The sequence below is a fragment of the Salvelinus namaycush genome, unplaced genomic scaffold (assembly GCF_016432855.1).
Source record: "Salvelinus namaycush isolate Seneca unplaced genomic scaffold, SaNama_1.0 Scaffold213, whole genome shotgun sequence".
In the NCBI taxonomy this organism is placed as follows: domain Eukaryota; kingdom Metazoa; phylum Chordata; class Actinopteri; order Salmoniformes; family Salmonidae; genus Salvelinus; species Salvelinus namaycush.
In genome coordinates, this window is record NW_024058931.1 from 50,374 (window position 1) to 73,332 (window position 22,959).

At 43.0% G+C, this 22,959-nt stretch overlaps 1 protein-coding gene across 1 annotated transcript in view; it reads left to right on the forward strand.

Moving 5' to 3' along the window:
* Positions 1-10,921: 10,921 nt before the first annotated feature.
* Positions 10,922-22,959, forward strand: part of LOC120038322 (zinc finger protein 436-like) — a 44,509-nt gene continuing 32,471 nt past the window's right edge. Inside the window, exon 1 of the mRNA XM_038984115.1 lies at positions 10,922-11,008. The gene's annotated coding sequence lies outside the window, so the exon portion shown is untranslated. The remainder of the gene's footprint in view (positions 11,009-22,959) is intronic.

A 22,959-nucleotide genomic window follows, 5' to 3' on the forward strand; every position in this document is an offset into this window, starting at 1 on the left:
GAGTCCCGTTATTCCACCGTGTCTTGAGAGTCCCGTTATTCCACCGTGTCTTGAGAGTCCCGTTATTCCACCGTGTCTTGAGAGTCCCGTTATTCCACCGTGTCTTGAGAGTCCCGTTATTCCACCGTGTCTTGAGAGTCCCGTTATTCCACCGTGTCTTGAGAGTCCCGTTATTCCACCGTGTCTTGAGAGTCCCGTTATTCCACCGTGTCTTGAGAGTCCCGTTATTCCACCGTGTCTTGAGAGTCCCGTTATTCCACCGTGTCTTGAGAGTCCCGTTATTCCACCGTGTCTTGAGAGTCCCGTTATTCCACCGTGTCTTGAGAGTCCTGTTATTCCACCATGTCAGAGAAAACACTGTTGATGATTGCAAAAAAGGATTTGATGAATGCAACATATTTTTCTGGAATAAAATAATATTCATATTTTTTAACTGTTAGCTACTAGTGGACATTCATTATATACATCTATGTATTGTTACACCATGCAGGAGGAGTAAAGACCTAGTCTGTTCATTATATACATCTATGTATTGTTACACCACGCAGGAGGAGTAAAGACCTAGCCTGTTCATTATATACATCTATGTATTGTTACACCACGCAGGAGGAGTAAAGACCTAGTCTGTTCATTATATACATCTATGTATTGTTACACCACGCAGGAGGAGTAAAGACCTAGTCTGTTCATTATATACATCTATGTATTGTTACACCACGCAGGAGGAGTAAAGACCTAGTCTGTTCATTATATACATCTATGTATTGTTACACCACGCAGGAGGAGTAAAGACCTAGTCTGTTCATTATATACATCTATGTATTGTTACACCACGCAGGAGGAGTAAAGACCTAGTCTGTTCATTATATACATCTATGTATTGTTACACCACGCAGGAGGAGTAAAGACCTAGTCTGTTCATTATATACATCTATGTATTGTTACACCACGCAGGAGGAGTAAAGACCTAGTCTGTTCATTATATACATCTATGTATTGTTACACCACGCAGGAGGAGTAAAGACCTAGCTGTTCTTTTTAATATTATCTGTTAGTCTACTTCATTAATATGAAATTGCCTTACGCACTGTTCAGATGCTGAATTTAAGGTGAGTTGAATTGAATAGAAAAATGGCAACAGTAAACATGTTGACCCTCATGAATGATGCACCGCCCCCTTTGGGCCAATCAGTGTAATTTAGCAAATGCCGGATCTAATGCAAAAACATATAATTCACCCAAGTTTCGTCAAAATTAGCCCAGTGGGGTCTGAGATATAATTTGGGTTAGCTAGACTCATATCCCTGAGCATGTGTGCCAAATTTCACCACTCTGAGTCAAACAGATCCCCACCGTGCGGTAGATACGAATGTTCTTGCATATATTGAGTCTTGACAGTGTTTGCAACATGTGTACCAAGTTTTGTTACAATACGAACATCCTTGACTGATTTACGTGCCAGACCACGCCCACCTGCAGGGTGATTGGTCAAATAGCAGCCATTTTATTTTAAGTCTGGAAAATATTGTGTTTAGAGTCTTTTGGCCATAGATGCCACATATCAAGTTTGGTGCAGATCGATCATTCGGTGCCAGAAGAGTAGAGTTTTCAGTGTTTTCCACAAAATTCCAAAAGTTACCACAGTCACAAAGTCAGAAGGTCCGCCTACTTGACCAATCAGATGAGGAGTGTATTCCGATTTGCATGAAACACATTTTTTTTAAATTACATTCGGAAAGCATTCAGACCCCTTGCCTTTTCCACATTTTGTGACGTTACAGCCTTATTCTAAAATGGATTAAATATATAAAAATGCTCATCAATCTACACACGATACCCCATAATGACAAAGCGAAAACAGGTTTTTAGAAATGTTTGCAAATGTATTAAAAATTGAGAAAAAAAATGAAATAACTTGTTTAAGTATTCAGACCCTCTGCTATGAGTCTCGAAAATGACCTCCGGTGCATCCTGTTTCCGTTGATCATCCTTGAGATGTTTCTCCAACTTCATTGGGAGTCCACCTGTGGTAAATTCAATTGATTGGACATGATTTTATATATAAGGTCCCACAGTTGACAGTGCATGTCAGAGCAAAAACCAAGCCATGAGGTTGAACGTAGAGCTCCGAGACAGGATTGTGTTGAGGCACAGATCTAGGGAAGGGTACCAAAACATGTCTGCAGCATTGAAGGTCCCCAGGAACACAGTGGCCTCCATCATTCTTAAACGGAAGAAGTTTGGAACCACCAAGACTCTTCCTAGAGTTGGCCGCCAGGCCAAACTGACCAATCAGGGGAGAAGGGCCTTGGTCAGGGAGGTGATCGAGGGAAAGATGAACGGAGAAAAGTACAGAGAGATTCTTGATGAAAACCTGCTCCAGAGCACTCAGGACCTCAGACTGGGGCGAAGGTTCACCTTCCAACAGAACAACGACCCTAAGCACACAGCCAAGACAACGCAGGAGTGGCTTCGGGCCAAGTCTCTGAATGTCATTGAGTGGCCCGGACTTGAATCAAGTTTATTTTTTATATAGCCCTTCGTACATCAGCTAATATCTCGAAGTGCTGTACAGACACCCAGCCTAAAACTCCAAACAGCAAGCAATGCAGGTGTATAAGCACGGTAGCTAGGAAAAACTCCCTAGAAAGGCCAAAACCTAGGAAGAAACCTAGAGAGGAACCGGGCTATGAGGGGTGGCCAGTCCTCTTCTGGCTGTGCCGGGTGGAGATTATAACAGAACATGGCCAAGATGTTCAAATGTTCATAAATGACCAGCATGGTCAAATAATAATCAGGAGTAAATGTCAGTTGGCTTTTCATAGCCGATCATTAAGAGTATCTCTACCGCTCCTGCGGTCTCTAGAGAGTTGAAAACAGCAGGCCTGGGACAGGTAGCACGTCTGGTGGACAGGTCAGGGTTCATAGCCGCAGGCAGAACAGTTGAAACTGGAACAGCAGCAAGGCCAGGTGGACTGGGGACAGCAAGGAGTCATCATGCCCGGTAGTCCTGACGCATGGTCCTAGGGCTCAGGTCCTCCGAGAGAGAGAAAGAAAGAGAGAAGGAGAGAATTAGAGAGAGCATACTTAAATTCACACAGGACACCGGATAAGTACTCCAGATATAACCAACCGACCCTAGCCCCCCGACACATAAACTACTGCAGCATAAATACTGGAGGCTGAGACAGGAGGGGTCAGGAGACACTGTGGCCCCATCCGATGATACCCCCGGACAGGGCCAAACAGGAAGGATATAACCCCACCCACTTTGCCAAAGCACAGCCCCCGCACCACTAGAGGGATATCTTCAACCACCAACTTACAATCCTGAGACAAGGCTGAGTATAGCCCACAAAGATCTCCACCACAGCACAAACCAAGGAGGGGCGCCAACCCAGACAGGAAGATCACGTCAGTAACTCAACCCACTCAAGTGACGCACCCCTCCTAGGGACGGCATGAAAGAGCACCAGTAAGCCAGTGACTCAGACCCTGTAATAGGGTTAGAGGCAGAGAATCCCAGTGGAGAGAGGGGAACCGGCCTCGGGCGGTTCGTTGCTCCAGAGCCTTTCCGTTCACCTTCACACTCCTGGGCCAGACTACACTCAATCATATGACCTACTGAAGAGATAAGTCTTCAGTAAAGACTTAAAGGTTGAGACCGAGTCTGCGTCTCTCACATGGGTAGGCAGACCATTCCATAAAAATGGAGATCTATAGGAGAAAGCCCTGCCTCCAGCTGTTTGCTTAGAAATTCTAGGGACAATTAGGAGGCCTGCGTCTTGTGACCGTAGCGTACGTGTAGGTATGTACGGCAGGACCAACTCGGAAAGATAGGTAGGAGCAAGCCCATGTAACGCTTTATAGGTTAACAGTAAAACCTTGAAATCAGCCCTTGCCTTAACAGGAAGCCAGTGTAAAGCGGAACCTTGAGGAACACCGAAATGTACAGTTGATTTGTCAGAGGACAAACCATTCACAGAGACAAACTGATATCTTTCCGACAGATAAGATCTACACCAGGCCAGAACTTGTCCGTGTAGACCAATTTGGGTTTCCAGTCTCTCCAAAAGAATGTGGTGATCGATGGTATCAAAGGCAGCACTAAGGTCTAGTAGCACGAGGACAGATGCAGAGCCTCGGTCTGATGCCATTAAAAGGTCATTTACCACCTTCACAAGTGCAGTCTCAGTGCTATGATGGGGTCTAAAACCAGACTGAAGCATTTCGTATACATTGTTTGTCTTCAGGAAGGCAGTGAGTTGCTGCGCAACAGCTTTTTCTGAAATTTTTGAGAGGAATGGAAGATTCGATATAGGCCGATAGTTTTTTATATTTTCTGGGTCAAGGTTTGGCTTTTTCAAGAGAGGCTTTATTACTGCCACTTTTAGTGAGTTTGGTACACATCCGGTGGATAGAGAGCCGTTTATTATGTTCAACATAGGAGGGCCAAGCACATGAAGCAGCTCTTTCAGTAGTTTAGTTGGAATAGGATCCAGTATGCAGCTTGAAGGTTTAGAGGCCATGATTATTTTCATCATTGTGTCAAGAGATATAGTACTAAAACACTTAAGTGTCTCTCTTGATCCTAGATCCTGGCAGAGTTGTGCAGACTCAGGACAGCTAAGCTTTGGAGGAATACGCAGATTTAAAGAGGAGTCCGTAAATTGCTTTCTAATGATCATGATCTTTTCCTCAAAGAAGTTCATGAAATTATTACTGCTGAAGTGAAAGCCATCCTCACTTGGGGAATGCTGCTTTTTAGTTAGCTTTGCAACAGTATCAAAAATAAATTTTGGATTGTTCTTATTTTCCTCAATTAAGTTGGAAAAGTAGGATGATCGAGCAGCAGTGAGGGCTCTTCGATACTGCACGGTACTGTCTTTCCAAGCTAGTCGGAAGACTTCCAATTTTGTGTGGTGCCATTTCCGTTCCAATTTTCTGGAAGCTTGCTTCAGAGCTCGGGTATTTTCTGTATACCAGGGAGCTAGTTTTCTTATGACAAATGTTTTTAGTTTTTAGGGGTGCAACTGCATCTAGGGTATTGCACAAGGTTAAATTGAGTTCCTCAGTTAGGTGGTTAACTGATTTTTGTCCTCTGACGTCCTTGGGTAGGCAGAAGGCGTCTGGAAGGGCATCAAGGAATCTTTGTGTTGTCTGAGAATTTATAGCACGACTTTTGATGCTCCTTGGTTGGGGTCTGAGCAGATTATTTGTTGCGATTGCAAACGTAATAAAATGGTGGTCCGATAGTCCAGGATTATGAGGAAAAACATTAAGATCTACAACATTTATTCCATGGGACAAAACTAGGTCCAGAGTATGACTGTGGCAGTGAGTAGGTCCAGAGACATGTTGGACAAAACCCACTGAGTCGATGATGGCTCCAAAAGCCTTTTGGAGTGGGTCTGTGGACTTTTCCATATGAATATTAAAATCACCAAAAATTATAATATTATCTGCTATATTATCTGCTAGGAATTCAGGGAACTCAGTGAGGAACGCTGTATATGGCCCAGGAGGCCTGTAAACAGTAGCTATAAAAAGTGATTGAGTAGGCTGCATAGATTTCATGACTAGAAGCTCAAAAGACGAAAACGTCATTTTTTTTTTTTGTAAATTGAAATTTTCTATCGTAAATGTTAGCAACACCTCCGCCTTTGCGGGATGCACGGGGGATATGGTCACTAGTGTAACCAGGAGGTGAGGCCTCATTTAACACAGTAAATTCATCAGGCTTAAGCCATGTTTCAGTCAGGCCAATCACATCAAGATTATGATCAGTGATTAGTTCATTGACTATAACTGCCTTTGAAGTGAGGGATCTAACATTAAGTAGCCCTATTTTGAGATGTGAGGTATCACGATCTCTTTCAATAATGGCAGGAATGGAGGAGGTCTTTATCCTAGTAAAATTGCTAAGGCGAACACCGCCATGTTAAGTTTTGCCCAACCTAGGTCGAGGCACAGACACAGTCTCAATGGGGATAGCTGAGCTGACTACACTGACTATGCTAGTGGCAGACTCCACTAAGCTGGCAGGTTGGCTAACAGCCTGCTGCCTGGCCTGCACCCTATTTCATTGTGGAGCTAGAGGAGTTAGAGCCCTGTCTATGTTGGTAGATAAGATGAGAGCACCCCTCCAGCTAGAATGGAGTCCGTCACTCCTCAGCAGGTCTGGCTTGGTCCTGTTTGTGGGTGAGTCCCAGAAAGAGGGCCAATTATCTACAAATTCTATCTTTTGGGAGGGGCAGAAAACAGTTTTCAACCAGCGATTGAGTTGTGAGACTCTGCTGTAGAGCTCATCACTCCCCCTAACTGGGAGGGGGCCAGAGACAATTACTCGATGCCGACACATCTTTTTAGCTGATTTACACGCTGAAGCTATGTTGCGCTTGGTGACCTCTGACTGTTTCATCCTAACATCGTTGGTGCCGACGTGGATAACAATATCTCTATACTCTCTACACTCGCCAGTTTTAGCTTTAGCCAGCACCATCTTCAGATTAGCCTTAACGTCGGTAGCCCTGCCCCCTGGTAAACAGTGTATGATCGCTGGGTGATTCGTTTTAAGTCTTGATGAACTTGATTGAACATCTCTGGAGAGACCTGAAAATAGCTGGTCCCCATCCAACCTGACAGAGCTTGAGAGGATCTGCAGAGAAGAATGGGAGAAACTCCCCAAATATAGGTTAGCCAAGCTTGTAGCGTCATACCCAAGAAGACTCAAGGCTGTAATCGCTGCCCAAGGTGCTTCAACAAAGTACTGAGTCTGGATATTTATGTAAATGTCATATGTGTTTTTATTTTATACATTTGATCATTTGATCATTTCAAACAACCTGTTTTTGCTTTGTCATCGGGTATTGTGTGTATATTGATGACGAGAGAAAAAAACAGCTCAATCAATTTTAGAACAAGCAGTCTGAATACTTTCTGAATGCTCTGTAACGTAACAAAATGTGGAAAAAGTTAAGCAGTCTGAGTACTTTCTGAATGCTCTGTAACGTAACAAAATGTGGAAAAAGTTAAGCAGTCTGAATACTTTCTGAATGCTCTGTAACGTAACAAAATGTGGAAAAAGTTAAGCAGTCTGAATACTTTCTGAATGCTCTGTAACGTAACAAAATGTGGAAAAAGTTAAGCAGTCTGAATACTTTCTGAATGCTCTGGAACGTAACAAAATGTGGAAAAAGTTAAGCAGTCTGAATACTTTCTGAATGCTCTGTAACGTAACAAAATGTGGAAAAAGTTAAGCAGTCTGAATACTTTCTGAATGCTCTGTAACGTAACAAAATGTGGAAAAAGTTAAGCAGTCTGAATACTTTCTGAATGCTCTGTATCTTGAGAGTTCAAGTTTGGGAACCAAATATCTGAATACATTCGGGAACAAGAATTGGCAACGTCACTCAAACTCACAGCATTGAGAAAGGACCAATGTCCCTAACATTCATAACATTGAGGAAGGACCAATGTCCCTAACATTCATAACATTGAGGAAGGACCAATGTCCCTAACATTCACAACATTGAGGAAGGACCAATGTCCCTAACATTCACAACATTGAGGAAGGACCAATGTCCCTAACATTCATAACATTGAGAAAGGACCAATGTCCCTAACATTCATAACATTGAGGAAGGACCGATATCCCTAACATTCAATAAAATTGAGGAAGAACCAATGTCACTAACATTCATAACATTGAGGAAGGACCAATGTCACTCACATTCACAACATTGAGGAAGGACCAATGTCCCTAACATTCACAACATTGAGGAAGGACCAATGTCCCTAACATTCACAACATTGAGGAAGGACCAATGTCCCTAACATTCATAACATTGAGGAAGGACCAATGTCCCTAACATTCACAACATTGAGGAAGGACCGATGTCCCTAACATTCACAACATTGCGAAAGGACAATTTTTTTGGTCAAAGGGTAAGTAGTATAGTCTTGTTTTAGATGCCTAGTAGCTAACTGTTAATACCCTCATCTAAAATGAGCTCGCTAGCTGGTTTGAGGGATTCCATTCCAAACACAGAGGAGTTATTCTATTGGACAGAGAAACGTTGTTAGTTTCCATACAAGCCTTTCATTCTAATAGTAATATATCATGTTGTTGACCTTCATCAGATGCCTTTAACAGGAAAACAACAGTTGGGAGAGGAACAGGCTCCTATTTAAATGGGGTTCCATTTCAAGTTGTTGGCACAAAGACGTATGAATGTCACCAAGAGGAAAGACAGACAAACAAAAGCCAAAGAGAAATATGAGGCTGAAATTAACAAGAAGACTGTAATTGCAAAGACAGATCACTGTAATTTATACCATACATATTTACAACATTAATTTCATTTGAATTGTGTTGAATTACTGACTAACAATGGAATATTCCTCAACAAAATGGAAGAAATGGGACTTTAAACAGGTGTCTCAACTCTGTGGTCACTAAAGATCCCATGACACTTATGAAGCTGGTCATCTGATTGGTTGAGGAGGAGGGCCTTCTGACTTAGTTGCTGTGGTAACTGGTGACGACCATGGGTCCCTGAGACAAATTGGTTCCTTGTGAGGAGAGGGACCTATGTACCGAATTTCATGACTTTGAGTAAAACGGGGTGAAGGGAGCATGACCTTTCAAAGTGTACATTTTCAATCTCTTGTTACAGCACCATCATCTGGCCAATCAGTGTAATTTTGTAAATGCCAGATCTCAATGGCAAGACGCATCATTCACCCAAGTTTCGTCAAAATCAGGCCAGTGCTGTCTGAGATATCGCACGTGACTAAGGTACGAACTTACTAACATACTAAAGTACTAACGGAATAAGACCGTTCCACAGTCACGTCCTCAAATTTCATCAAAGGGAACAATTAAGAGCAGCTTGGAACGGTTAAGAGCTTTGCTTGATGTACTGATTGGTTTCATACAACCGCTCTCAACACTGCAGCAGACTCCTATGGGGTCAAATTCACGCCATATGTATTGAATTCAAATCGTAAAAATGAAAAATAAAGTTGTGAATGTAAACATATTTCAAAATGAAGAAAAAATAAATAATGTAAAAAGACATTAAAAGCAAAACCCCAAAACTTGTAAGCAAATAATTAAGGCGAGAGCAAAACTCAATGACAAATGAATAAAATCAATATTTAAAATCGAATGCAAAAATCGTTTTCAGTTAAACTTTCTCAGCAACCAATCCTATTGAATACATTTTGCCTACGCTCTTGCCTGCATGTACTAACGCTGCTCGTATCTTTTCTTTCACTGCCAGTCTTTCGGAATGAGAGTTTTGTCATTATTTTTCCATGAAGGGCGGGGTTTTTAGAGGCAGGCGTTAACAATGAGTCTCCAGTGGTCCGCTGGTTTGTGAGTGACGGTTCGTCTGGCGTTGCTACTCTGATTGGTTGAGGATGAGCCAATCGCTGATTACTTTCTTTTGTACAACACCCCTCATTTCGACGTCACCACAATAGACTTCAATGACGTCAGTCTCAGACTGAAGTATGTAGCGAACGACAGAACAGTGGAATAATTCAGTTTGAATCGTCAGGCAACTCTGTCGCCAATCTTCCAAAGAGAAAGGGACGTATGTTTTTGTTTGATGCGGCGATAGAGCGCTGCATGAACCAGGGTTTAAATGCTCATGCAGATGCGCTGTAAAATCAAATCCAATTGTATTGGTCACAAACACATATTTAGCAGATGTTATTGCGGGTGTAGCGATATGATTGTGTTCCTAGATCCAACAGCGCAGTAGTATCTAACGATTCACAACAATACACACACATCTAAAAGTAAAATAATGGAATTAAGAAATATATACATATTAGGATGAGCAATGTAGCATTGACTAAAATACAGTAGAATACAGTATATGCATATGAAGTGGGTACAACAGTATGTAAACATTATTAAAGTGACTAGTGATTCCATGTCTATGTACATACGCCGGCAGCCTCTAATGTGCAGGGTTGAGTAACCGGGTGGAAACCAGCTCGGTGATAGTTAAAAAACAGTCTGATGGCCTTGAGATAGAAGCTGTTTTTCAGTCTCTAGGTCCCAGCTATGTAGATGTCTCGTCATTGTTGGTAATCAGGCTGTTGTGTCTTATAGTATTTAAATTCTCTCTTTACGAAATCCGCACTAATCCAGCAACACACGCTTCACTTTGTACGTTTACATTAAATATTACACTTCGATGAAACAAATGTTTGCACCCCAAAAATTTAATGAATACAACTGCGTTACCCACTCCAGTCAGCAGATGGCGATGGGCATATTTCAGGCAATACCGCTAGTGTGACGTCTAATGTAGTGGACGGGACACTTCATCAACAGTAACAACAGTTAGTCAGCCACCTCCGTAGCCAACATTGCTGAAAACAGTCACTGTGTTTTAAACATACTTCTGTCGTGTCTACTTGTTGGCCCATTTACTGTAACGTTAATATTTACGTTGTTTGTCAGGTAGCTGGCTTGCTAAATTAGCTTTGCACTAGGCTAATCGCTAATGCTAAGTAGCTAGCTAGTTAACATCCCCGACCATGAGTTCACTAAGCCACTCTGATAAAGAAGAGGTCTGCTGGACGGAGGAAGAAGAAGAGGCTGTTACAGTTAAACAAGAAGTAGAAAACGAGGCTGTTACTGTGAAAGAAGAGGAGGAAGAAGCTTTCAGAGTGAAAGAGGAGGTGGATGTTACTGTGAAAGAAGAGGAGGAAGAAGTTACTGTGACAGAAGAGAAAGAAGCTTTCAGAGTCAAAGAGGAGGAGGATGTTACTGTGAAAGAAGAAGAGAAAGAAGCTTTCAGAGTGAAAGAGGAGGAGGAAGAAGTTTTCGGAGTGAAGATAGAGGGGGAGATTACTGTCACGTTGAAAGAGGAAGAAGAGGAGGGGGAGATTACTGTCACGTTGAAAGAGGAAGAAGAGGAGGGGCAGATTACTGTCACGTTGAAAGAGGAGGAGGAAGAGGAGACGGGAGATCTGAGTAACACCGGTAAGTAGTGTCTTAAAAACGGGGGCACAAACTCTTCAGTCCTTGAATATTGCTAGGTCACATGTTTGAAGGCGAGGTATTGAAATTTAAAAGTTACTCATATTTATATATAAACGTGTAAGTGCTTTATGGGTGAACCATAGGTTGAACAATCCTATGGGAAAACCTACCCTGTGAACGATCCTAAGTTGGTTTTAGGTTTCTCGGTCACATTGTGAATGAGCTATTGAAATTAAGTGATTTGTTAAAAATCTACATTTTAATCTAAAGAGTGTTCAACATGTCTTTCCATGACAGGAAAAATGGACCGTTGGAATTAGGTTTCTAAATCATGTGGTGAAAGAGGTGATTCTCATGACAGGAATAATGGACCGTTGGAATTAGGTTTCAGAATCATGTGGTGAAAGAGGTGATTCTCATGACAGGAATAATGAACCGTTGGAATTAGGTTTCTAAATCATGTGGTGAAAGAGGTGATTCTCATGACAGGAATAATGAACCGTTGGAATTAGGTTTCAGAATCATGTGGTGAAAGAGGTGATTCTCATGACAGGAATAATGGACCGTTGGAATTAGGTTTCAGAATCATGTGGTGAAAGAGGTGATTCTCATGACAGGAATAATGGACCGTTGGAATTAGGTTTCAGAATCATGTGGTGAAAGAGGTGATTCTCATGACAGGAATAATGGACCGTTGGAATTAGGTTTCTAAATCATGTGGTGAAAGAGGTGATTCCCATGACAGGAATAATGGACCGTTGGAATTAGGTTTCTAAATCATGTGGTGAAAGAGGTGATTCCCATGACAGGAATAATGGACCGTTGGAATTAGGTTTCTAAATCATGTGGTGAAAGAGGTGATTCCCATGACAGGAATAATGGACCGTTGGAATTAGGTTTCTAAATCATGTGGTGAAAGAGGTGATTCCCATGAAAAGTGTCTGTGGACATATTTCTCATTACCGTAACACTTGTTCAAGTTGCTGTAAAAACTCCAATATTTGTTTTTACAAATGTTATTCACCCAGGATGCATCATCTAGTGGAGTAGCCCTTATTCACCCAGGATGCATCATCTAGTGGAGTAGCCCTTATTCACCCAGGATGCATCATCTAGTGGAGTAGTCCTTATTCACCCAGGATGCATCATCTAGTGGAGTAGCCCTTATTCACCCAGGATGCATCATCTAGTGGAGTAGCCTTTATTCACCCAGGATGCATCATCTAGTGGAGTAGCCCTTATTCACCCAGGATGCATCATCTAGTGGAGTAGCCCTTATTCACCCAGAATGCATCATCTAGTGGAGTAGCCCTTATTCACCCAGGATGCATCATCTAGTGGAGTAGCCCTTATTCACCCAGGATGCATCATCTAGTGGAGTAGCCCTTATTCACCCAGGATGCATCATCTAGTGGAGTAGCCCTTATTCACCCAGAATGCATCATCTAGTGGAGTAGCCCTTATTTACCCAGGATGCATCATCTAGTGGAGTAGCCCTTATTCACCCAGGATGCATCATCTAGTGGAGTAGCCCTTATTCACCCAGGATGCATCATCTAGTGGAGTAGCCCTTATTCACCCAGGATGCATCATCTAGTGGAGTAGCCCTTATTCACCCAGGATGCATCATCTAGTGGAGTAGCCCTTATTCACCCAGGATGCATCATCTAGTGGAGTAGCCCTTATTCACCCAGGATGCATCATCTAGTGGAGTAGCCCTTATTCACCCAGGATGCATCATCTAGTGGAGTAGCCCTTATTCACCCAGGATGCATCATCTAGTGGAGTAGCCCTTATTCACCCAGGATGCATCATCTAGTGGAGTAGCCCTTATTCACCCAGGATGCATCATCTAGTGGAGTAGCCCTTATTTACCCAGGATGCATCATCTAGTGGAGTAGCCCTTATTCACCCAGGATGCATCATCTAGTGGAGTATCCCTTATTCACCCAGGATGCATCATCTAGTGGAGTAGTCCTTATTCACCCAGGATGCATCATCTAGTGGAGTAGCCCTTATTCACCCAGGATGCATCATCTAGTGGAGTAGCCCTTAGATGAGCCCAAGTTCGTTAACATTTTTCACATATGCATTCAGAATGAGGATCTTATTCTCAAACACCCCCTTTACGATACTTGACCTTGACATTACCGAAATGACAAAAAATTGGGGAAAACTTAGAGAACCATTACCTTACCAACATGGAGACATGAATGGGCTTTAGTGATGTGGTAAACACATAGAGAACCATTACCTTACCAACATGGAGACATGAATGGGCTTTAGTGATGTGGTAAACACTTAGAGAACCATTACCTTACCAACATGGAGACATGAATGGGCTTTAGTGATGTGGTAAACCTCGTCGAGAACCATTACCTTACCAACATGGAGACATGAATGGGCTTTAGTGATGTGGTAAACACTTAGAGACCCATTACCTTACCAGCATGGAGACATGAATGGGCTTTAGTGATGTTCCAAGATGGCTTAGCAGTTCAGACGTCATTTTTGTCCTCGTACTGTCTTGTCCTGTATATATATATTTACATATATATTTACACCTTCTTCGCATATCTTTTATATTTTTTATTATCCAAGAACTCAACTACAAAAGCTTTCCTGCAACCCGCCTCACCAATTACAACAAAAAAAAAGTATTATTTACCTCAAATCTGAAAATCCACAGTGGAAGCTAACCAGGGGCTAATCAGAAGTTAGCCAGAAAGCTAACCAGAAGCTAGCCGAAAGCTAATCTGAAGCTGCCCAGAAGTTAGCCGGCTTGCTGGCTAGCGTTGGTGTTTCAGCTGCCCACGTTTTGTGGTCATCAGCTATTCCTTTAGCTCGATAATCTACCGGCACTTTTGTGCAACGCGACTCGGACCGGAGCATACCGGGCCTTTTTTTTTTTTTTTTCTCTCAGTTTCCCCGGATTTCAGCCGCAGGCTCTGGACATTTGCACCTTGATTTCGCAGCTAGCTAGCTGCAAACCGTGTGACTATTGGCTTACGTCGATCCCGGAGCAAACTTAAATTATTCCGGAGCTAGCCAGCTGAGGAGTTTCATCAGCCATTCCTGGGCTACAGTCACCTATCCGGACCCGTTTTTTTTTTTGCTGCAGATACGGAGCCCCACCGGGCCTTCACGATTGACTGCCGACGTTATCTGCCCGAGGGAGTTATCCAACTGGCACCTCCGTCGCGACGTTACCTGAACGCTCATCTGGGGCCCGCTAATCGTTAGCTGTCTTATCGGCTGCTATCTGAATAAGTATATCGGACTATTTTTTTCTTGGGTCACTATATCTATTTTGCCAATTGGATTGATCCCCTCTACAAGACACGGAACCCCACTAATCTACCGACGGAAACGCACGAGGTGTCTAAAAAATAGACCTCCATCCTATGCTATCTTGCTACCGATAGCCATCTACCCGGCCAGCTGTCTGGATCGCCGTGACCCCAACCAACCTCTACTCACTGGACCCTTATTGATCACTCGATTAAGCATGCCTCTCCTTAATGTAAATATGCCTTGTCCATTGCTGTTCTGGTTAGTGTTTATTGGCTTATTTCACTGTAGGGCCTCTAGCCCTGCTCACTATACCATATCCAACCTTTCAGTTCCACCACCCACATATGCGATGACATCACCTGGTTTCAATGATGTTTCTAGAGACAATATCTCTCTCATCATCACTCAATACCTAGGTTTACCTCCACTGTATTCACATCCTACCATACCTTTGTCTGTACATTATTCCTTGAAGCTATTTTATCGCCCCCAGAAACGTCCTTTTACTCTCTGTTCTAGACGTTCTAGACGACCAATTCTCATAGCTTTTAGCCGTACCCTTATCCTACTCCTCCTCTGTTCCTCTGGTGATGTAGAGGTGAATCCAGGCCCTGCAGTACCTAGCTCCACTCCTATTCCCCAGGCGCTCTCTTTTGATGACTTCTGTAACCGTAATAGCCTTGGTTTCATGCATGTTAACATTAGAAGCCTCCTCCCTAAGTTTGTTTTGTTCACTGCTTTAGCTCACTCTGCCAACCCGGATGTTTTAGCCGTGTCTGAATCCTGGCTTAGAAAGACCACCAAAAATTCTGACATTTTCATCCCCAACTACAAGATTTTCAGACAAGATAGAACGGCCAAAGGGGGCGGTGTTGCAATCTACTGCAAGGATTGCCTGCAGAGTTCTGTTTTACTATCCAGGTCTGTTCCCAAACAATTTGAACTTCTACTTTTAAAAATCCACCTCTCTAAAAACAAGTCTCTCACCGTTGCCGCCTGCTATAGACCACCCTCTGCCCCCAGCTGTGCTCTGGACACCATATGTGAACTGATTGCCCCCCATCTATCTTCAGAGCTCGTGCTGCTAGGCGACCTAAATTGGAACATGCTTAACACCCCAGCCATCCTACAATCTAAGCTTGATGCCCTCAATCTCACACAAATTATCAATGAACCTACCAGGTACCACCCCAATTCCGTAAACACGGGCACCCTCATAGATATCATCCTAACCAACTTGCCCTCCAAATACACCTCTGCTGTTTTCAACCAAGATCTCAGCGATCACTGCCTCATTGCCTGCATCCGTAATGGGTCAGCGGTCAAACGACCTCCACTCATCACTGTCAAACGCTCCCTGAAACACTTCAGCGAGCAGGCCTTTCTGATCGACCTGGCCGAGGTATCCTGGAAGGATATTGATCTCATCCCGTCAGTAGAGGATGCCTGGATATTTTTTTTAAATGCCTTTCTCACCATCTTGAATAAGCATGCCCCATTCAAGAAATTTAGAACCAGGAACAGATATAGCCCTTGGTTCTCTCCTGACCTGACTGCCCTTAACCAACAGAAAAACATCCTATGGCGTTCTGCATTAGCATCGAACAGCCCCCGTGATATGCAACTTTTCAGGGAAGCTAGAAACCAATATACACAGGCAGTTAGAAAAGCCAAGGCTAGCTTTTTCAAGCAGAAATTTGCTTCCTGCAACACAAATTCAAAAAAGTTCTGGGACACTGTAAAGTCCATGGAGAATAAGAACACCTCCTCCCAGCTTCCAACTGCACTGAAGATAGGAAACACTGTCACCACCGACAAATCCACTATAATTGAGAATTTCAATAAGCATTTTTCTACGGCTGGCCATGCTTTCCACCTGGCTACCCCTACCCCGGTCAACAGCACTGCCCTCCCCTCTGCTACTCGCCCAAGCCTTCCCCATTTCTCTTTCTCCCAAATACAGTCAGCTGATGTTCTGAAAGAGCTGCAAAATCTGGACCCTTACAAATCAGCCGGGCTAGATAATCTGGACCCTTTCTTTCTAAAACTATCTGCTGAAATTGTTGCCACCCCTATTACTAGCCTTTTCAACCTCTCTTTCGTGTCGTCTGAGATTCCCAAAGATTGGAAAGCAGCTGCGGTTATCCCCCTCTTCAAAGGGGGGGACACTCTTGACCCTAACAGCTACAGACCTATATCTATCCTACCCTGCCTTTCTAAGGTCTTCGAAAGCCAAGTCAACAAACAGATTACCGACCATTTCGAATCCCACCATACCTTCTCCGCTATGCAATCTGGTTTCAGAGCTGGTCATGGGTGCACCTCAGCCACGCTCAAGGTCATAAACGATATCTTAACCGCCATCGATAGGAAACAATACTGTGCAGCCGTATTCATTGACCTGGCCAAGGCTTTTGACTCTGTCAATCACCACATCCTCATCGGCAGACTCGACAGCCTTGGTTTCTCTAATGATTGCCTCGCCTGGTTCACCAACTACTTCTCTGATCGAGTTCAGTGTGTCAAATCGGAGGGTCTGTTGTCCGGGCCTCTGGCAGTCTCTATGGGGGTGCCACAGGGTTCAATTCTTGGACCGACTCTCTTCTCTGTATACATCAATGATGTCGCTCTTGCTGCTGGTGATTCTCTGATCCATCACTACGCAGACGACACTATTCTGTATACTTCTGGCCCTTCTTTTGACACTGTGTTAACAACCCTCCAGGCGAGCTTCAATGCCATACAACTCTCCTTCCGTGGCCTCCATTTGCTCTTAAATACAAGTAAAACTAAATGCATGCTCTTCAACCGATCGCTGCCTGCACCTGCCCGCCTGTCCAACATCACTACTCTGGACGGCTCTGACTTAGAATATGTGGACAACTACAAATACCTAGGTGTCTGGTTAGACTGTAAACTCTCCTTCCAGACTCGCATCAAACATCTCCAATCCAAAGTTAAATCTAGAATTGGCTTCCTATTCCGCAACAAAGCATCCTTCACTCATGCTGCCAAACATACCCTTGTAAAACTGACCATCCTACCAATCCTCGACTTCGGTGATGTCATTTACAAAATAGCCTCCAAAACCCTACTCAATAAATTGGATGCAGTCTATCACAGCGCCATCCGTTTTGTCACCAAAGCCCCATATACTACCCACCACTGCGACCTGTACACTCTCGTTGGCTGGCCCTCGCTTCATACTCGTCGCCAAACCCACTGGCTCCAGGTCATCTACAAGACCCTGCTAGGTAAAGTCCCCCCTTATCTCAGCTCGCTGGTCACCATAGCAGCACCTACCTGTAGCACGCGCTCCAGCAGGTATATCTCTCTGGTCACCCCCAAAACCAATTCTTCCTTTGGCCGCCTCTCCTTCCAGTTCTCTGCTGCCAATGACTGGAACGAACTACAAAAATCTCTGAAACTGGAAACACTTATCTCCCTCACTAGCTTTAAGCACCAGCTGTCAGAGCAGCTCATAGATTACTGCACCTGTACATAGCCCATCTATAATTTATCCCAAACAACTACCTCTTTACCTACTGTATTTATTTATTTATTTTGCTCCTTTGCACCCCATTATTTCTATCTCTACTTTTTTCTATCTCTACTATCTCTACTTTTTTTCTTTTTTTTACTTGCTATATTGTATTTACTTCGCCACCATGGCCTTTTTATATATTTTTTTATTTATATATATATTTTGTTTGCCTTCACCTCCCTTATCTCACCTCACTTGCTCATATTGTATATAGACTTATTTTTCACTGTATTATTGACTGTATGTTTGTTTTACTCCATGTGTAACTATGTGTTGTTGTATGTGTCGAACTGCTTTGCTTTATCTTGGCCAGGTCGCAATTGTAAATGAGAACGTGTTCTCAATTTGCCTACCTGGTTAAATAAAGGTGAAATAAAAAAATAAATAAAAATGTGGTAAACACTTAGAGAACCATTACCTTACCAGCATGGAGACATGAATGGGCTTTAGTGATGTGGTAAACACTTAGAGAACCATTACCTTACCAACATGGAGACATGAATGGGCTTTAGTGATGTGGTAAACCTCGTCGAGAACCATTACCTTACCAACATGGAGACATGAATGGGCTTTAGTGATGTGGTAAACACTTAGAGACCCATTACCTTACCAGCATGGAGACATGAATGGGCTTTAGTAATGTGGTAAACACTTAGAGAACCATTACCTTACCAGCATGGAGACATGAATGGGCTTTAGTGATGTGGTAAACACTTAGAGAACCATTACCTTACCAGCATGGAGGCATGAATGAGCTTTAGTGATGTGGTAAACACTTAGAGAACCATTACCTTACCAGCATGGAGACATGAATGGGCTTTAGTGATGTGGTAAACACTTAGAGACCCATTACCTTACCAACATGGAGACATGAATGGGCTTTAGTGATGTGGTCAGTAGTTTGCTGACTCATAATGTCTGTCTCCTGTTAAGGACCTCTCATTACCAAAACACACATTTCTCATTACCGCATCATTTTTAGGCCCGTTTCGGTAATGAGAACCTTCATTTCGGTAATGATTATAAGCTAATTCTAATGTATCGTCAGTGGGTGTGCTGTGCTGGTAACTTTCATTATTTACTAGGACCACTGCTTTCACCTATTGTATAGATTATTTTGTAAACCATCAGTTATCTGATAAAGAAGAGGTTGTCAATAAATATGAGTATAAAAACCCTATTGAATTAACATAAAGCCACAATCTGGAGTTTGTTTTTCAGCAAAGAGCACTTAAAGAAGGATATCCCCTCATTTTGACGTGTGCACCTGTTATAACACCTACCTATAGTATTAGATAGCCCACCTGTTATAACACCTACCTACAGTGTTGTTAGATATCCCACCTGTTATAACACCTACCTACAGTGTTGTTAGATATCCCACCTGTTATAACACCTACCTACAGTGTTGTTAGATATCCCACCTGTTATAACACCTACCTATAGTGTTGTTAGATATTCCACCTGTTATAACACCTACCTACAGTGTTGTTAGATATCCCACCTGTTATAACACCTACCTATAGTGTTGTTAGATAGCCCACCTCTTATAACACCTACCTATAGTGTTGTTAGATATCCCACCTGTTATAACACCTACCTATAGTGTTGTTAGATATCCCACCTGTTATAACACCTACCTATAGTGTTGTTAGATATCCCACCTGTTATAAAACCAACCTATAGTGTTGTTAGATATCCTACCTGTTATAACACCTACCTATAGTGTTGTTAGATATCCCACCTGTTATAACACCTACCTATAGTGTTGTTACATATCCTACCTGTTATAACACCTACCTATAGTGTTGTTAGATATCCCACCTGTTATAACACCTACCTATAGTGTTGTTAGATATCCCACCTGTTATAACACCTACCTATAGTGTTGTTAGGTATCCCACCTGTTATAACACCTACCTATAGTGTTGTTAGATATCCCACCTGTTATAACACCTACCTATAGTGTTGTTACATATCCTACCTGTTATAACACCTACCTATAGTGTTGTTAGATATCCCACCTGTTATAACACCTACCTATCGTGTTGTTAGACATCCCACCTGTTATAACACCTACCTATAGTGTTAGATATCCCACCTGTTATAACACCTACCTATAGTGTTGTTAGATATCTCACCTGTTATAACACCTACCTATAGTGTTGTTAGATATCCTACCTGTTATAACACCTACATATAGTGTTGTTACATATCCCACCTGTTATAACACCTACCTATAGTGTTGTTAGATATCCCACCTGTTATAACACCTACCTATAGTGTTGTTAGATATCCCACATGTTATAACACCTACCTATAGTGTTGTTAGATATCCCACCTGTTATAACACCTACCTATAGTGTTGTTAGATATCCCACTTGTTATAACACCTACCTATAGTGTTGTTAGATATCCTACCTGTTATAACACCTACCTATAGTGTTGTTAGATATCCCACCTGTTATAACACCTATCTATAGTGTTGTTAGATATCCTACCTGTTATAACACCTACCTATAGTGTTGTTAGATAACTTACCTGTTATAACACCTACCTATAGTGTTGTTAGATATCCCACCTGTTATAACACCTACCTATAGTGTTGTTAGGTATCCCACCTGTTATAACACCTACCTATAGTGTTAGATATCCAACCTGTTATAACACCTACCTATAGTGTTAGATATCCAACCTGTTATAACACCTACCTATAGTGTTAGATAGCCCACCTGTTATAACACCTACCTATAGTGTTAGATATCCAACCTGTTATAACACCTACCTACAGTGTTGTTAGGTATCCCACCTGTTATAACACCTACCTATAGTGTTGTTAGATATTCTACCTGTTATAACACCTACCTATAGTGTTGTTAGATATTCTACCTGTTATAACACCTACCTATAGTGTTGTTAGATATCCCAGTTATTGGTCCATATCCCACCTGTTATAACACCTACCTATAGTGTTGTTAGATATCCCACCTGTTATAACACCTACCTATAGTGTTGTTAGATATCCTACCTGTTATAACACCTACCTATAGTGTTATTAGATATCCCACCTGTTATAACACCTACCTATAGTGTTGTTAGATATCCCACCTGTTATAACACCTACCTATAGTGTTGTTAGATATCCTACCTGTTATAACATCTACCTATAGTGTTGTTAGATATCCTACCTGTTATAACACCTACCTATAGTGTTGTTAGACATCCCACCTGTTATAACACCTACCTATAGTGTTGTTAGATATCCCACCTGTTATAACACCTACCTATAGTGTTGTTAGATATCCCACCTGTTATAACACCTACCTATAGTGTTGTTAGATATCCCACCTGTTATAACACCTACCTATAGTGTTGTTAGATATCCTACCTGTTATAACACCTACCTATAGTGTTGTTAGGTATCCCACCTGTTATAACACCTACCTATAGTGTTGTTAGATATCCCACCTGTTATAACACCTACCTATAGTGTTGTTACATATCCTACCTGTTATAACACCTACCTATAGTGTTGTTAGATATCCCACCTGTTATAACACCTACCTATAGTGTTGTTAGATATCCTACCTGTTATAACACCTACCTATAGTGTTAGATATCCCACCTGTTATAACACCTACCTATAGTGTTGTTAGATATCCTACCTGTTATAACACCTACCTATAGTGTTGTTAGATATCCCACCTGTTATAACACCTACCTATAGTGTTGTTAGATATCCCACCTGTTATTTACATTTACATTACATTTAAGTCATTTAGCAGACGCTCTTATCCAGAGCGACTTACAAATTGGTGCATTCACCTTATGATATCCAGTGGAACAGCCACTTTACAATAGTGCATCTAAATCTTTTAAGGGGGGGGGTTAGAAGGATTACTTTATCCTATCCTAGGTATTCCTTAAAGAGGTGGGGTTTCAGGTGTCTCCGGAAGGTGGTGATTGACTCCGCTGTCCTGGCGTCGTGAGGGAGTTTGTTCCACCATTGGGGTGCCAGAGCAGCGAACAGTTTTGACTGGGCTGAGCGGGAACTGTACTTCCTCAGTGGTAGGGAGGCGAGCAGGCCAGAGGTGGATGAACGCAGTGCCCTTGTTTGGGTGTAGGGCCTGATCAGAGCCTGAAGGTACTGAGGTGCCGTTCCCCTCACAGCTCCGTAGGCAAGCACCATGGTCTTGTAGCGGATGCGAGCTTCAACTGGAAGCCAGTGGAGAGAGCGGAGGAGCGGGGTGACGTGAGAGAACTTGGGAAGGTTGAACACCAGACGGGCTGCGGCGTTCTGGATGAGTTGTAGGGGTTTAATGGCACAGGCAGGGAGCCCAGCCAACAGCGAGTTGCAGTAATCCAGACGGGAGATGACAAGTGCCTGGATTAGGACCTGCGCCGCTTCCTGTGTGAGGCAGGGTCGTACTCTGCGGATGTTGTAGAGCATGAACCTACAGGAACGGGCCACCGCCTTGATGTTAGTTGAGAACGACAGGGTGTTGTCCAGGATCACGCCAAGGTTCTTAGCGCTCTGGGAGGAGGACACAATGGAGTTGTCAACCGTGATGGCGAGATCATGGAACGGGCAGTCCTTCCCCGGGAGGAAGAGCAGCTCCGTCTTGCCGAGGTTCAGCTTGAGGTGGTGATCCGTCATCCACACTGATATGTCTGCCAGACATGCAGAGATGCGATTCGCCACCTGGTCATCAGAAGGGGGAAAGGAGAAGATTAATTGTGTGTCGTCTGCATAGCAATGATAGGAGAGACCATGTGAGGTTATGACAGAGCCAAGTGACTTGGTGTATAGCGAGAATAGGAGAGGGCCTAGAACAGAGCCCTGGGGGACACCAGTGGTGAGAGCGCGTGGTGAGGAGACAGATTCTCGCCACGCCACCTGGTAGGAGCGACCTGTCAGGTAGGACGCAATCCAAGCGTGGGCCGCGCCGGAGATGCCCAACTCGGAGAGGGTGGAGAGGAGGATCTGATGGTTCACAGTATCGAAGGCAGCCGATAGGTCTAGAAGGATGAGAGCAGAGGAGAGAGAGTTAGCTTTAGCAGTGCGGAGCGCCTCCGTGATACAGAGAAGAGCAGTCTCAGTTGAATGACTAGT